Source organism: Dioscorea cayenensis, chromosome 15 (assembly GCF_009730915.1).
Source record: "Dioscorea cayenensis subsp. rotundata cultivar TDr96_F1 chromosome 15, TDr96_F1_v2_PseudoChromosome.rev07_lg8_w22 25.fasta, whole genome shotgun sequence".
Classification (NCBI taxonomy): Eukaryota; Viridiplantae; Streptophyta; class Magnoliopsida; order Dioscoreales; family Dioscoreaceae; genus Dioscorea; species Dioscorea cayenensis.
Genome location: NC_052485.1, coordinates 12,644,338 through 12,660,863, shown reverse-complemented (window position 1 = coordinate 12,660,863; position 16,526 = coordinate 12,644,338). Strand labels below are relative to the sequence as shown.

The 16,526-nt window shown below is 41.2% G+C and overlaps 1 non-coding gene across 1 annotated transcript; it reads left to right on the top strand.

Moving 5' to 3' along the window:
- The first annotated feature begins 212 nt into the window (after window positions 1-212).
- On the top strand, window positions 213-319 carry LOC120278261. The gene has a single exon (XR_005541602.1). It is a non-coding gene; the product is annotated as a small nucleolar RNA R71 (small nucleolar RNA).
- Window positions 320-16,526: the final 16,207 nt, after the last annotated feature.

Genomic DNA, 16,526 nt, shown 5'->3' with positions numbered 1-16,526 from the left:
AGATGTAACTGCATCAATCTCATGAAGACTGGCTACCTTTTTTCTTATCACATGCATTCCACTGATAACTATTCATAGCCATCTCTTCTATGAGTTGTCGAGTGGCTTATGGAGTTTTGCTTTTTAAGGTATCTCCTGCTGTAGCATCAAGTAACTGTTTCTTGCTTAGATTCAACCCATTGTAGAATGTATAGATAATCATCCACTCAGGGAACCCATGTTGAGGACATTTTCGAAGGAGATCCATGAAATTTTCCCATCTCTCAAAGAGAGACTCCAATTATATTTGCACAAAGGAGGATATCTCATTCCTAAGCTTCGTAGATTTTCAAGGAGGAAAATATCGAGCAAGAAAAGCTTCAACCATTTCCTCCCATGTAGTGATCAATGCTCGAGGTAATGATTGTAACCACTGTTTGCTCTACCCTTTAAGGAAAATGGGAAGGTTCTCAGCTGAATGCCATCATCTATAACTCTACTGATCTTGAGTTTGTCACACACTTCTAAGAAGTTCTTGATGTGATTGTTTGGATCCTCGTCGACTAACCCATTCAACTTCTTTGATTGCTATACCATTTAGATAAAACACAGCTTGATCTCAAAACTTTGAGCTGTAATCAGTGGCCTAACAATATTAGATAGCGTGCCATGAACTCTAGGTCTTGTATAGTCTGAGAATTTCTTTTGTTGCTTATTCTACTAAGCCATGTTATCAGACCCCTCAACCTCTATTTCAGCTTGATAGTTCTATTCTTGTGGCAATTCCTTTTCTTGTCTATGAATTATTTGTTCAATATCTGGATCATCTTCAGCTAATGTCGAAGGGTTACCTTAGGTCATAACCTGGAGCCGAAATCAAGAAAAGAAAAATAAATTAGAATGATATAATAATAGCAGATATGAAATAGAGTAGATAGAGAATGACTAAAATATCAAGTGTAAATGCATCTAAAATGGCTATTCCCCCATAACAGCGCCAAAAAATTGACACACCCTTGTGTGTGTGTACCGCAAGTGCACGGGTATTGAAGTAATATAGTACCCAAAAGGCGGGTAGTCGAATCCACATAGAATAGACTTTAGAAACATGTAATTTTACCAAATAGCCAAAGTGAAAAATCAATTGGTGGATGTTTTTAAATTGTAAACAAAATACGAAGACAAGTAAATAATCATGGATAAGATGAGGAGATAATCAATGAAAAAGTAGGGCACTTGGATAATGCTCTCCCTAGGTTTCTTATTTCAAGTGCAAGACTAAACTACCCTTCCCTAAATGATATTTAATGAGTCATGGAAATCCAAAAGCACAAGGTCCCAAATCTAAGGTCAACCATGACTAGTTCCCTACAAGGTCTAGCTGGAGAGAAAACTCTCAACGCCTCACACCATGTATAACTGCTTAAAGAGCTAGGGATTCCAAGTGATAAATCCTATTCCCAAATCTACATTAAACCCTTTGGTCCAGATGAAGGATCTCTAATCACAACTAAGCCCCAGAGGACAGGGAACTCTCGACGCTTCACTCTATCATGATTGCAAAGTACTTTTAGAATGTGGAGGTAGGATAAATCACATCAAAGGGGAAAGGAGACGTTCTGCTACCTCTCGACTCAGCCTCTCAACCCTATTTAATCTTGATTAATCTAATCTTAATGGTGATGGTTACTAGACAAAAAGATGATTAGATAGATTCTCAACCCTAGTATCACTTTAAGGGAAAATCAAACATCAAGCACCTATAAGATTGAAACTCAATCAAAAAACTCAATTAAAGGAAATGCAATAAAGTCAAAGAAACAAGTATAACCTAGGGTTTACATGTCCAAGTACCCACTAAGGGATTAGCTCTCCATGGACAAAATCAAATATGAAATCAAAATAACATGCAAACAATCCATAGGGAAAACCCCCTTTCGTTCCATAATGGTGGTCTCCAAGGGGCGCTTCACCTTCTCCAAAGACTCCCACATCAAGCCTAGGGCACACCTCGCAAAATCAATGCCAATGAAAGCTTCCCCAATAACTCTTCTTCAAAGAAAATCGATGTTGAATAGCCTAGAAATGCCCCAAAAGCTTGCAAAAATCTCCTCCAAACCCTAGCTAGCCCTCCTCTCTCCTAAAGATAGGAAAGAAGTCCCATAAAAGTTAACCTTGAGTGGCCTTTTAAACCTAAAAATCAGGCATCCACACGGCCATGTGAATTCTCTTCTATAGTAATCTATGAATTGTAGTTTGCTGCAGTAGATCATAAATAGTACCACCCAAATCCTTTCTTTCCCTTCGAGGCCAAATGGTAGGGGACACACCCGTGTGGTAGGTCATGTTAACACAAATACGCATGTATGAGCGATAAAATCTGAGAAAAGTTATGCTCATTGTAAGAAAAGAATACTTTGTATTACTAATACACAAGCACTTATCAAACTCTCTCACACTTAAGCTATTGCTTGTCCTTAAGCAAAAATAAAACATTGAAGCATAGAAGAAGGAAATATTAAAAGTGCTTGGCCTTAGGTTCATTAGAAGTATGCAAAAGATGCATTCTACAAGTAAGGAAAATTTAAACACTAAATACGAAAAATCATTACTCTAGATAAAAACTCAAATAAAAAAGGACAACAAACCCGAAATTGTGTAAGAGTGTGTAAACACACTCAAGTCAACAAATTATATACTCCTCAAAGTTCTAAGTTAGAGGGACTTATTTATTTACAAAACAAAGCAAAGAGATGATAGTAGCTTCACACATCTTCTAAGGTAGCCCTTTCCGATGCGGCCACTAAGGTGGCTTTCAAACTTTCGAGGTGGTAGCTCTTTCTACCAGGGTAGTAGCTTTCACTCATCCCATGAGATAGCTCTTTCTCTAGGGCATAACTAGTATCCGACTTATGAGAGTAGCTTCATACTTTATAGGAGGTAGCTCTTTCCGCCCCAAATGCACAATCAAAACAAGTATACATTTTCCTATTTTCATTTCATTCAACCATTTTTTTAGCAAAAATTAACACAAGAAACAGAACTAACTAGTCCCTTAAACATCGAACTTGAGTTTTCAAAAAGGTTTAATGAACAAGTAGTGCAACAAGTGTCAATCAGGCAAAAATTCCTAAAATTTCAAGTAAAAACTAGAGCATGATAACATTCAATTTTAAAAATTCTCCTAACTTAAGAATACAACCATTACAACTAAGGTGAACCGCCATTGGCTACGTGAGCATTTTCAGTCGAAACTTATGTAAAGAACATGTGTAATGTGAATTCCCCCCACACTTAAGATAAACATTGCCCTCAATGTACGCATGCAAGCACAATAGAATATTAAGCAATCAAAAACATATGTGGAGGTGGGCAATTGAAACAATACTCCCCTGAACTCCTATTGGTATGTTTGATAGAGCTATGTTTCTTGAGAGTTGAATTCCAATGGGTTATGGAGCATACACGGTCATGTGAATATCACATTGACCGTGTCTATAACTAGTCCTCAATTTTCATACTTACAAGACCATCTGCACGTATACACAAGGGGTGTTCAGTAAACTCAACAAAAACAAAAAATAACTCGAATATATAAATATAAAGCAATGAAATACAACTCGAGACAATGAAAATAATAGATAAACTCATAAGGAAGATCCTTTCTGAGTGATACAAGTCCACAATAAAATGTAGAAATAAAATATGAAAACATAAAGAAATAAAGTAAAGATGCATCAAGTGTCGGTGTCAAGCTTGGTCGCCGCTACTACTAGTGCTGGTACTGGTGAAATAGGGAAGCAGGTATGATCGTCTTCTCTGACCCACAAATAGCGTCCAATAAACCCATCCCCATTATGAGTCTAGTAATGTATGGGCCGGAGAAGAGGATACCGATCCTGGCATACTATCCCTGGTGCCGTAACGACTCTGCCAGGATGTGTCCCAAGTGGAGTGGCATGCTCTGAACCATCGAATAGAGGTAAAACAGCTCCTGTCAGCTCAGGATACCGGTACTATCACCACGGTTGTTCACCGACCTGCTCAGAATGGCATGAATGTAACGATATGCAGGTTAGGAAGACACGTGGCCTTGGATACCCCCGGCTCATATTGTCCTTGTCTGCACAACACTCAGTATGCACGCTGCAGCGTCAAACTATAGGGGTAATCTATAGGTAGCTGCTCATAATCCTCTGTGTCAGTGAATGCTTCGTCATAGAGCCCAAGTCGGATCGAGAACTGAGTCACGCTAATGCTGTGGTACTGTCTAAAAGCTCTAAACTGAATAGCATCTATGTTGTTGAAACTGGAATAAAAGTGATCAAACTCGAATGATGCTAGTACCTTTAACGTCAACATACGTATGACAGGATCACGAAGAGTCAATAATCTACACCAATTGCCCACCAACAACAGCTCCTTGACCTCGTCGGCCATAACATCAGCTAACTGAACCTCCTAGAACGCGCTCAAGTCCAGGAATCATTTTTGTCCGAACTTGAGTTTCAAAATCTTCTCAAACCAAGCCTGGTGCTCGGGAATCACAAATTCCATATGCTCTGGCCCAGGGGAGTGCTCTGTAGGATGTTTGCCGGTAGCTTTCTTTGTTCTGGGAACCATATTTGTAAAAATTGAACAGAGAATCGATCAAATAAACTCACAAAACAATACTTCAGAAATCCACACGGTCACGTGGAGATTCCACACGCCCGTGTGGATCCACGGGGTGTGAAAACTACATGACCACTATGCAAAAATCCACAAATACATCAAAAATTAGCTCAAAACTCACTCTAAACTACGAACCAACCATTTTAACATACAAACGAAGCAACAATCACCAGTTCAATCAAATGAAATCAAGTATGGCGAATGGAATAGAGAAGGAGGCTTACTGATAACGCTTTTTTGTGTGTGTACCGCAAGTGGACGTGTTTGTCGAAGTAAAAATACCCTGGTGAGTGGGTAGTCGAATCCACAGGGAATAGTGATTAGAAACACAAAGATTGCTATTTAACTAGAACGAGGATGAATTAATAGTGATGTGAATAAGAATCAATGCAAATAGAAATAAGAAAAGAAGAAGGAGGCACAAATAAAAGATTATAGAGGCAATCGATGATAAATGGGGCACCCGGACGTTGCTCACCCTAGGACTATTGTTTCAAGTGTAAGACCAATCATTATGCTTCTTAACTAATGTATAATGAGTCATGGAGATCCTTAAACACACGGTCCCAAAATTTTAGGTCAACCGTGACTAACCCTACACTATGCACCAGTGGAGAAATCTCTCAGTCTCGACACCTCATACTGTGTTAGGTAACTATAGGCTCTAGGGATTCCAAGTGATAAACCCTATTCTCTAAAACAGATCTAACTCATTGGTCCAGGCGAAAGACCCCTAGTCACAATTAAGCCCAGATACTAAGGATTACTTCAACACTTCACTCTGTTGCTTGCGCAACTAAGCCCCAGTAGAGTCCGTCTCTTAGCACTTCACTCTATTGTGACCGCAAAGAACTCTTAAACTTGGAGGTATAATAAATCACACCGGAGGGGAAAGGGGATGCTCGGCTACTTCTTGACTCAACATCTCGACCTTCTCTAATCTAGCATTGTCTAACCCTCATGGTGTGTCACTCATCCACAAGGATTTCAAACATGGATACTCAACCCTAGTGTAACTCTAAGTGAAAATCAACTCAACAACCATTCAAAATTGGAACTCAATTAAAACATCAATTAAAGAAAGCATAATAAAAGGTCAAAAAAAACAACATCATCCAAGGGTTTACACGTCTAAGTACCCACTAGAGGTTTAGCTCTCCATGGAGCAAAATACGATCAATAATGAAATCAAAAGTAATAATATGCAATCCATGAATAAAACCCCCTTGGTTTCTATGTCGATGGTCTTATAGAGTGACCGCGTCTTCTCTAAAGGTCCCCTCGTCAAGCCTAGGGCACACCTCACCGATTCGGTGCGATGAAAGCTCCCCCAATAACTCTCTTCCAAAGGAAACGAGATGTTGAAGGCCGTAAATCCCTCCAAAAACCTAGTCAAAGCCTCTCCAAACCCTAGCTGCCGGTGCCTCCAAAGGTGGAGAAAAGATAGCTGATAAGTGCTTGTGCAATATGAATGTGAAACGTTCTTTCCTTATGTTGAGCATTACTTTTCTTGGGTTTTTACAATAATATGTGTGTTTTTATGTTACTTTTATGCAGGTTGGGTTGTGAAACCAATTATGAAGGAAAGAATCCAATGTGAATCACAATGCACCAATTTTGGAGGAAATCTTACTAAAGTTCAAACGTGAAGATATGAGTCGGGTGCAAGATGCTAGAGTGTGTGCCAACCTCCCCATATTTGAGTTAGCACAACCATTTGGAGGGGCACAAGGACAGTCACACTCAAGCATTCCGACTTATGCACATAGAACAAGATCTCCATCAACTTATCCGTCATTGAAAAAGCAAAGCGATCCACGACATAAACATGTGCCCGTTTATGTTACCTCGATGAAAAGTGGATTCGGGAGTATTTTTGGCAGAGCACTGTAGCCGTTACTGTTCACAGCCGGCCAAAAATGACAGTTTTAGAGAATCCGCACGGGCGTGTGGAAATTACCCACGCCCGTGCGGAAATTCCACAGCGGCGCCCACAGGGGCGCCCACAAGGGCATGTGGATTCCCGATTCCAGCCTTATTTAAAGCCGATTCAGCCCCAATTTCAGAATTTTTTTCTACATCTTTTCCCCAACTTGAGAGGGGGTTTCGGCTAGGATTTTGAGAGGTATTGGCTAGGGTTTTGGAGAGGTTCTACGGCTTCAACATCGTCATTCCTTTGAAAGAAGGTTGGTACGGGAGCTTCCGTCAAGGCGTATCCTATACCGGACAAGGGAATCCTTGGACAATGAGTAGAAGACTTTCCATAAGACCATCAACATGACTATCGAGGGGGTTTCTCTATGGATTCATTGCTTTTGCATTCTATTTCTTTGATTGTACTTAGCTCCATGGAGAGCTAAACCCCTAGTGGGTACTTGGGTATTTGTGAACCCTAGGATGTATTTGTTTCATTGAATCTCTTTATTATGCTTTCAATTAATTGATGTTTATTGTGAGTTCCAACCTTGAATGCTTGATTGTATGAACATTTCCCCTAGAGTGACACTAGGGTTGAGAGTTCTTGTTGGTAACCTTGTGAATGAGTGCCACACCACGAGCGTTAGAAAAATTTAGGTTGGAGAGGGTTGAGAGGGTGAGTCGAGAGGTACATGAGCGTCCCCTTTCCCCTCTGACGTAATAGATTCTACCTCCATTCCTCGAGTTCTTTGCGGCCATAATAGAGTGAATGGTCTAAGGGATGACCCTCCGCTGGGGCTTAGTTACGCGTTCAACGGAGTGAAGCGTTGAGGTGATCTTAGTATCTAGGGCTTAATCGTGGTTAGGGACCTTCCACCTGGACCAAAGGGTTAGGTCTATAATTAGGAAGAGATTTATCACTTGGAATCCCTAGAGCTCATTGCAACTCTATTCAAGTGCGAGGTTGAGAGGTTATCTAATCTCTCCTCCGGGACATGTATAGAGTTAGGCATAGTTGACCTTAGATTTGGGACTATGTATTTAAGGATTTCCACGACTCACCATTGCATTGATTAGGAAGCATAATAGAGGGTTCTTGCACTTGAAACGATTGTCCTAGGCGGAGCATTATCCGAGTACCCCATCTTTATCGATTGCCTTACCTCCTCCTTTACTCGTGCTCTCTTACTTGTTGTTTTTACTTTTTAGAATTGAATCATTCTCACACTTATCACTACTGATCTTTCACATAGCTAAGAAGCAGATTAAGTGTTTTTATTCCTTACTCCGTGTGGATTCAATACCCGCTCATCCGGGATTATTACTTCGAAAAACTCGTGCACTTGCGGGATATACGCAAGGGGACCTTGTCAATAGCCAAAAGATGGACAAAAAGATTCTGAAATCGTGCTGAAATGGCGACTTAAATAGGGCTGGAATCGGGCATCCATACGGGTGTGTGAAATTTCAACATGGCCGTGTGAATCTGCAGAAATTGATTTTCTGCGGCCTGTGAAAAGTAACTGCTACAGTAAATTGTTATGTTGATTTGCTGTTCTAATCTACTACAGTACTCCACCAAAATGCTCACAAATCCACACTTTTCATCGAGTCAACATAAACTGGCACACGTCTATGCGTAGATCACATCGCATCTTCAAGTTAAAGCACATTTGATGACAATTTTTCTAGCTTCGCACAATACGGAACACATGAGTATGACTACCTTTGTGCCCCTCCAATTTGCAAATTTCCTTGAACATAATGGAGGTTAGCACACATTCACATAACTTTGAGCATAACTTGTGTCTTCACATTTGTTCACTCTAAGATTTCATCAACTAAGAGCACTCGCAATCTACTTTGGCTTTTTTCTTCTATATTTGTCTCCAGAACCCTACATGCACAATAGAACACAAATACACATATATTAGCGATAAAAATCTGAGAAACGTAATGCTCATCATAAGAAAAGAATATTTTGTACTACTAATACATAAGCACTTATCACTTACCAATGAAGTGAAGATGAAAAACCTTGAATATAGCCGGTAAATAGCCCTAGAACTCTATATATAGATGGTGAGGTGTCGGGATAGTGAAGGGAGGTGACATTTGAGTGTTTGGGAGTTAAAGAACAAAGGGGCATGAGCGTTTTATAAAGAAAAAGTCATGGCTCTTCACTATCTTCACATCCACACGGGCATGTGGAAATTACCCACGTCCATGTGACTCCATAGGGAAGCTTCACAGGGGCAGACACACGCCTCTGTGTGCTCTCAAGATAGCCTTTAACTCTCTCTGAACGCATTCACACGGGCGTGTGGAAATTCCCCACGCCCGTGTGCCCGACCCACAGGGGCATCCACACGCCCCTGTGGCTTCTCTGTCCATCTGAGAAATTTCTCTAAGTGTTTCACACGCTCATGTGGAAATTTCACTCGTCCATGGATCTTCACAAGGGCCACTCACAATGGCACTCACACGCCCCTGTGTCTTCTCGGGATGGATAAGAACTCTCTGTAGAGTTTCACACAAGCGTGTGGAAATTACCCACGCCCGTGTGTAATTCACAAGGTCATCCACGAGGGCAGACACACGGCCCTTTATCTTCTCGGGATAGAGCGTTGAACTCTACAGAGAAACACACGGCCGTGTGAAAATTACCCACGGGCGTGTGACCATCACAAGGTTGTTCACAGGGGCATTCACATGCCCTTGTGTCTTCTCAGGATAGAGAAGTTGAGCTCTGAACAGAAACACACGCCTGTGTGGAAATTCCACACGGCCGTGTATCTTCTCTTGATGACTTACAAAAAATTACAGACTCTGCAGAAAATTTTTGCACATTTATACATATTCAGCCTACCTACAATATACAAAATTGACCAGAGAATCATGGAAAACAAGATCAAACAACCAAGAAACTTCGCCAATCACAATTAAGCACACGAAAACACTAATAATCCACAAGAAAAACATAGTGATAGCATGTAAAAGAAATCAAGACACCAACACTCAAGCAGTTATTCATGCAAGCACTAAACTAAAACCTAGAAAACAGTAAGGACTTGGGTTACCTCTTCTTACCTCACAAGGGCTCATAGATGAATGTTTCCCTCTTACCCATAACCTGAAAGCATGATGAACATAATCTTTTCAAGGTAGAGAGGGAGTTATTGAGCATGATACCACACAAGGGTTAGTTACCCTTACTCCGTTCTTACACATCCCCAATAGCCTTGAGATGCTTCTTGTGGCGTCTCCTTGCTTGCTTCATCTTTTGGATCATCTTCTTCATGATCCCTGGGGTAGGTTGCACCTTGTCCTCTAGACCAAGCATCAAAACTTCTTCATTCTCCACTACTTTGTCTAGAAACCCCTCATACATGTCCAAACACATCATTTCTTGCACATCTTCATCTATTAGTTTATCGGTAGTGTCAAAAAAGCAAAAAATATCATCAAAGTCAAGAGAATGTCGTATGGCTTTGGCGAGGCGGTATGTAAGCTTTTCATCCCCCAACTCGTAAAGTTAACTCCCCGCCATCCATGTCTATAAGAGCCTTGAAAACACGCAAGAATGGCCTCCCAAGAATCAACGGAACATCAACATACTCGTCAACATCCAACACTACAAAGTCCACAGGAAATATATACTTGTTAACCTTCACAAGTACATCTTCGATGATGCCCCTCGGATGCCTAACTGTTCTGTCCACCAATTGAAGTGTCATCCGAGTGGGCTTAGGCTCTCCTAGGCCCATATTTTGGAAGAATGTGTAAGGCATGATGTTGATACTAGCCCCGGAATCCACCAATGCCTTTTCTTCGCCCAAATTACCAATGTTGCACAGAATGATAAAGCTTCCATGGTCCTTCTTCTTATTCGGCATATTCTTTTGCAACACTGCCGAATATGAAGCATCTGAGATCATGTATGCACTCTCCTCCAACTTCCTTTTGTTGGTCAAGAGGTCTTTGAGAAACTTTGCATAGCGAGTCATTTGAGATAACGGCTCCACAAAAGGAATGTTGATGTGCAATTGCTTAAATAGACTCAAGAACTTCTTGCACTACTCATCATTTTGATCATTCTTCAATATTAAGGGATAAGGGATTCTTGGGTTGTAAGGTGGGGATACCACCTCCTTCTCTTTGGCTCTTTCCTCAACCTCCACGATCTTGGGTACTTCAACAATGATCTTCTCACTCGGAAGCGTACCCTAAACCTCACGACCACTTCTCAAAGTGATTGCCTTCACATGTTCTCTCGGATCAGTTTTGGTGTTACTAGGCAAGCTTCCTTGAGGTCTCTCCAATAACGACTTCGCAATTTGCCCTACTTGATTCTCTAAATTGTGCATTGACGCGGTGTGGTTGCCAAGTGTAGCTTTGACCGACTGAAACCTTCTATCTGACGAATGGATGAACTTGGTCAAAGCTTTCTCTTGATCAATCATCTCTGTCTCCAAGCCTGAAACTCGATTCTCCATGTTCGGGGCTTGTTGTTGTTGTTGAAAACTCGGTGGTGCCATGGCCTTTTAATGCCCTTGATTATTCCATGAAATATTCGGGTGGCTCCTCCAACCCGGATTGTAAGTGTTACTATATGGATTGCCTTGGCTTCTTATTGCATTACCCATAAAATCCACTTGTTTTACCGAGGACGTACCACCAATATAAATCGGGCAATCGGATGAAGCATGACTTCTTCCACACCCAGTGCAACTAGTTAGGGACGCCACTCTAGAAGAAGTTAGAGTATCTAACTTCTTGCTCAATGACTCAACCTAGGCTGCCAATGAAGTAACTGCATCAATCTCATGAAGTCTGGCTACCTTTTTCTATCTCTTGTGTTATACTGGTAGTTGTTCATGGTATTTCTTCAATGAGATGTCGGGCTTCTTCAGGGGTCTTACTTCCTAAGGTACCTCCTACTGCTGCATCAAGTAACTGCCTTGTGCTTGGGTTGAACCCATAGTAGAAAGTCTAAATGATCGTCCACTCAAGGAACCCATGTTAAGGACATTTCTGATAAGTGCTTGTGTATTAGTAATACGAAATATTCTTTTCTTACGATGAGCATTTCTTTTCTTAGATTTTATCGCTAATACATGTGTTTTTGTGTTCTTTTGTGCATGTAAGGTTGTAGAGCCAAATGTAGATGAAAGAAGCCAAAGTAGATTGCGATTGCACTTTGTTGATGAAATCTTAGAGTGAACAAATGTGAACACACAAGTTGTGCTAAAAAATACGTGAATATGTGCCAACCTCCATGCGCTCAAGGAATTACATGGTTTGAAGGGGCACAAACGCAGTCACATTTGTGTATTTTGACCTGTGCAGTGCTAGAAAGATCTTCATCAATGTTATCCCTTATTGAAGAAACGACACGAACTACGGCATAGACGTGTGCCCATTTATGTTGCCTCGATGAAAAGTGTAGAATCAGGAGTGTTCACAGGCAATTACTGTAGCAAATCACTGCAGTAGGTACTGTGCCGATGAAAGCTTCACTAATAACTCTCTTTCAAAGGAACGCAGTGTCGATGGCAGTAGAACAACTCCAAAAATCTTGCCAAAATCCCTCTAAACCCAAGCCACAGGCCTCTCCATAGTTGGAAAAAAGATGGAAAAAAGATTCCCAAATCGGTACAAGTCACGGCTTTATAAAGGGCTGGAATCGGGCATTCACACGGGCGTGTGGAATTTCCACACGCCTGTGTGAATCTATAGGAATTGATTTTTCAGCGGCCCGTGAATAGTAACACCTACAGTAATTTACTACAATGATTTGTTCCCGTAACCTATTACAGTACTCCGCCAAAATACTCCCAAATTCACACTTTTCATCGAGGCCAGATGAATGGGCACACATTCATGCAGTAGATCATGTTGCTTCTTCAAAAAAATTACATTTAACGATAATCTTGCTAGCATTGCATAAGTAGGAACACATGAGTGCGACTGCCTTTGTGCCCCTCTAATTTGCATGTTCACTCGAGCACAACAGAGGATGGCACATACTCATATGTTTTTTAGCACAACTTGTGTCTTCACATTTGTTCACTCCAAGATTTCATTAACAACGTGCATTCATGATCTACATTGGCTTCTTTTTTCCATACTTGTTTCGACAACCCTACATGCACAAAAGTAATACAAATACACATGTATGAGCAATAAAATATGAGAAAAGTAATGCTCATTGTAAGAAAAGAATACTTTGTATTACTAATACACAAGCACTTATCAAGCATCTTCAGTAGTGGATTCATTATTGTCCTTGTCCTCGATGGTGTTCTTCTCCCTAACAGTTTCCTTCACAGTCTCGGCGTCCTTTTCCTCGGCGGCCTTATTCTTACCTAAGGTGTCATTCTCCATGGCGGCCTCCGTTTCACCTTCGACGTCCTTGTCACCTTTGCTATCCTTCTCTCCGGCAGCGTCCTTCTCACCTTCTGCATCCTTGTCAACTTCGCTATTCTTCTCCCGGTAGTGTCCTTCCTACCTTCTATGTCCTTGTCATCGCTATTTTTCTCCCCGGTGGCTTCCAATGTCTCACATTCTATTTCCTTGTCACCTTCGCTATTTTTCTCCCCGGTAGCTTCCAACGTCTCACATTCTATTTCCTTCTCACCTTGGCTGTCCTTCTTCTCGGCGGCAACCTCACCTTCTATTTCCTTCTCACCTTTGCTGTCCTTCTCCCAGGTGGCCTCTTTCTCACCTTCAGTGTCATTCTTCATACTAATGCTTGGTATAATTTTCTTCCTTATCACATTGAGAAGTACACAGGCGATATATCGGAGGTGGAGGATTTGGACGCCTGATTGTGATATGGACAATTCTTCCTTGCTCAAAAGCTACTTTATATATCGCATACAAAAGACCGAACAATCAAAGGTACTTGGTACCTGCTGGGGCTAATTTCGCACATGCTCAAGTGGGAGGTTTCGGAATGGATTACTGCCGGTATTCACCTCGATGCATAGTTTGAAGAGATCCCGCTGAACAGTTTAATGGAACTTATTAGTCACTAAATAGAAGAGCATAGGAAAGCATATCATAGTTCTAGAAGATATTTTTGTCACTTACCATGTCCACGGCATCAGAGTTATAAATGTCTGACTTGAGTGAGGAGTAGTGCATGTACTTTTTCTTCTCATTGTCCAAAATGAGCAGATGGAAATGACCATGAAGTAAAATTGGCATAAGTATAAGGTCAGCTGATTTGTACGCGTATATGACATCTTCCATCAGGTACACTGCTTGTTCCGCAACAAATTATAATTTCTGCATAGCAGGAACTCGGGGCCGTGTGATAACGCCACGTCTCTTGAATGCCAATGGATTTGTTAGCAATTCCACATGGAGCATGAGTATGAAGGCATCCAATACATCATCGGGGACATTTTTTTTCCCATCAAGGAGGACGAACAGATGGGCATGGGTGGTATACCCGTAGTCTTTATCATCATTCTAAATTACAGAGCTACATAAAAGAAGCACACAACCGACCATAAATATGCACGGGTAACAATAGTAATACACAGTAAACTATGTATTTACTCAGGAAATTAAATATTTACACACGAAAGCAAATATTTACAAAGTAAAGTTAATATTTACATAGTAACCTAAATATATACACATTAAACTTTAAATATATACAGTAGAATATATACTTTACACATGAACACAATTTTGTAATATAAACAAAGGAGAAAAAGTACCTGTCGACACGTGTGTTTAGGAAGATGGTGAGGGCTGCCTTTTCAAATTGCTTAAGCCTTCCCCAACCCGGATAGGACTTCTTCTGTGGTAGGAAGTCAGTTTAAGTCTTCTTTTGTTCCTTGAAGTATACCTGCCTTTTTTGTTGAGGCTGGTATGTGACCATCACAAGCGGCGCTTCTGCAGTTTTTTCCTTTCTCAAACTGTTCAAGGATTGAAGTAGTTCGTCTACAGCATGTAATTTTGCCTCATCATTTCTGGAGACGTCACTCGAGATGAAAACCTTTTCAGCAAGTTTGTTCTTATGTGTTGTGTCCTTATTCCTTGTAGCTTTCTTTGGTTGAGCCTTTTTTGGTGGGGCTCTCTTTGGCTGAACCCGTTTTGCCTGTGTCTTTATCGCTGGTGATTATTTTGGTGGAACTTTTTTCAGAGATGGACTGCTTTGATATTTGTCTTGCATAACCATGTACCATATAACACGTTTGGAGGGAGAATCTTCGGCCTCTACCGGGATCTTGGTGGCTATTGGGGCCTCAGAAGGCAGGACATGAGACAGAGTTTCATCCGTGGCCAACTGAGGAGACGGAGCATGAGACGGAATATCATCTATACCGGCTTTAGGGACTGGAATTTTATTACCATGGACGGAACGATCAAAAGCGGGAACCTATGATGCAGTTTCTGGCTCTTCTTCTTGAGTAGCTGCTAGTGGAACGTGAATATGCTTGGAATCGTCTTCATTATACTGTGCAGGAATTTCTGCATTACCTATATACTTCATACCGTATTGGGTAGAATGCCTTTTCCGAAGCCGTGCAACCCTTTTGAACCTAACGCCAGGTCTAGGGGACGGTGCTGATAAAGCGGGGCGACTAATATTCGTTGTCTTCATAGGGGGGACTGAATCCCGATGTGGTGACCGTGACTCAGACCTTTTTCGCGTTGCAGCTTCACGTTCACGCTCGTCTATACGAGCTCGCAGGTCACAGAACTCAGATAAGACTTGTTGTAATAACCGCCATATTTCATCGACACTTTGCGGAACCTCCTCCAGCTTTCAACCGATGATTGTCGATGACCAATTTCTTCAGGGATGGTTGGAGGGGATTGGTTTCGGTATCGCTTCTTTGTTGGCTCAACGCTTGGCTTTTTTCCAATGGGCGAGGGCCTTGTTGGTTGTCGAGACTGCCTTGTGTAGTAGCCTCATTCCGATGCTTTAACATGGGTTTGCTTCTGATCACGCTTAATATTACCAATTAACATATTCTCTTCATTGTTAGCTGGCAGAAGCTCGGAGAACTGGCAAGTAAACACAAAACATCGTAACATTAGAACATTATACACAATAATTCTATAATATACACAGAAAATAATAAAATATACACAATAAATTTGATATTATACACAAGAACACTATATTATACACAGAAACAATATATTATACAGAAGAGCACCATATTATACACATGTATCGAGTAATATACATAGCACAACATTGTAAAACACGGGAAATAACACATTCATTCAAATTACCAATCATTTTGGACAGTAATAGGATTAGCTTACTTTTCTCCCTTAGATTGAGTTTAGTAGAGGCTAGATAAATGCCAACTTGATGAAACTGGAATGCCCATAGCACATGATACAGGGTGTCTTGCCTATTCTTTGTTTCTTGGCACTGCTTATCACCTCTTAAAACTAAATAATCGGAGCAATGGAACAACCTCTCAAATACCCTGCACTAGGGCAATTTCCTTTACAACGAAGTTTGACACAGGTGGCTGTCACAGGGATGTCTTCCATCACCCACTTGTGAGTAGCGTGCGCCCATGTGTAACGGCCTAGTGACCCCAGATTGTCGGCGTACCATGCCACGAATGGTGGCGCATTTAGACAAGTGTTGGGAACAGAATCGTCATCATGAAGTACACCACCAGGAGCTTGACAAAGGTCTCCTCGTCAACGTGTTTGCTGTGTACAATTCTCTGTAGGCTATCTTTGATTGCATCTCGGTGACAGTTGTGCTTTTTATGAAGAAAGTTCTTATCAAATTCTGATTGGATCCTCTCGTGCTTGAAAAAGACAATATCTCCATGGCAATTGAGGCCTAGGATGAGAGCGATGTCTTCTGATCTGAACGAGAGCATGCTTTGTCCTATCTTAAACATTTGGCGGTTCTCGTCGTAAAACTGCAATGCCGCATCAAGAACCCCTCGCTCTTGCAA